The sequence below is a fragment of the Otolemur garnettii genome, unplaced genomic scaffold (assembly GCF_000181295.1).
Source record: "Otolemur garnettii isolate 467f Iridium unplaced genomic scaffold, OtoGar3 scaffold00011, whole genome shotgun sequence".
Lineage (NCBI taxonomy): Eukaryota > Metazoa > Chordata > Mammalia > Primates > Galagidae > Otolemur > Otolemur garnettii.
In genome coordinates, this window is record NW_003852406.1 from 24,783,522 (window position 1) to 24,785,059 (window position 1,538).

Below are 1,538 nucleotides of genomic sequence, written 5' to 3' on the forward strand. Positions count from 1 at the left end.
AAAAAAAAAAAGAAAATAGAAGTTCAAAGAAGGTGGGTAATTTCCCTAAGGTCCTCCTGTTACTAAGTGTTGAAGTTTCAAAGTCCCTTCACTTCACCCACAGTGCTATGCACTAGAGGTACAGCAGTGAACAAAGGGTCTTAACCTTGATTCTATTATACAGAGAGACTCAATTAAGTGTCTGAGATTTCCCAACCAATTAAGAGAGCTGGAGTGCTAAAAATTATATAAATGGATTCAGGGACTTCTAAGCTCAGATTGCCCTGGAAACTCAATGACTAATTCCTATCTTGGCTCTATTCAAAACAGATGTCTCTTTTGTTAGTAACCTCAGAGATACTATTAAGAAGGACCTAATATATGCTCCCTCTTTTTGAGAGCCACCCTGCTGTGTTAGTGAGTCAAGCCCTATATCCAAACCCTTTCCAGAAGGGCAGTCTCACTTAGTTTGAGCTGATGGCATTGGCTTTTTTAAAAAAATTTTTTAGACAGAGTCTCAATATGTTGTCCAGGCTAGAGTGCAGTGGCAATTCACAGGTGCATCATAGCACGCTATAGCCTCAAGCTCTTGGCTTAAGAGATCCTCCTGCTTCAGCCTCCGAAGTAGCTGGGACTATAGGTGCATGCCCCTGAGCCCTGCTGATACTGGCTTTATATGCACAAGTAACATTTTGTGTCATATTTGGCACTTGTAAATCCCTCTTAACTGACTACACCTGTATAAAAGTTAAGTTATTTACTCTTCAAGTTGCCGGCCCTTTGCCAGGGAGTATTTACTCTTCTTTCAAGGTAAGAATTTGGAGGGTAAGTATAGGAATAGAAATCCAGTTCCTTATAGTAGACAGTTTATTCCCCCCCCCCAAATTTTTTAGGCTGAAAACTTGTTTCTTTAGATTTTAGATTTCCTTCTGAGGGTTACAGTTTGTTTTTGTGTGTATGATACAAACAGTGCCCTAGAAGTCACTTTAGTGTGCATTAAATGGCTATTCTTAAATTATGAATCTGGGGCCTGCTGAGACTCCTGAGGACTGAGCAAATGCACATAGCAGGATTTCTTCCCTAATTTTCTTAGGGATCCTATCCAAAAAGGCCACCACCAAATTTCCCAGCTTCCTCTTGTAGAGAGACTCCCTGCTGTGTGTACTCCCACCTCTGCAGGTGACATCATTTTCTCAGAGGGAGTGCAGCAAAAAACAATAACCAGCATTTATTCAGCATTTATACAGCACTTCTCATAGGCTTGTATAGGCAACAGACATTTTAATGGAATCCTCTAAAACTGTTAAGTTCTTGGACCTGCTCTCAAGTCATATATAACCTAATGCTGGGCTTTGTGGTATGACAAAGTTGTTTGCTTGTTAATAAGTTCCTACCACATACCCTGACTTGTGGTTCATTTCTACCTAACTAGGGAAAATACTAACAAGTTATCTAATGAAAGAAGAATGACCTGAGTGTCCACTTGCTTTGGACAGGAAATTATTTTGTATCCCAAAATTCTGGTGCTAATTTGGAGCACTGAAAGTCATGGCAGCAGG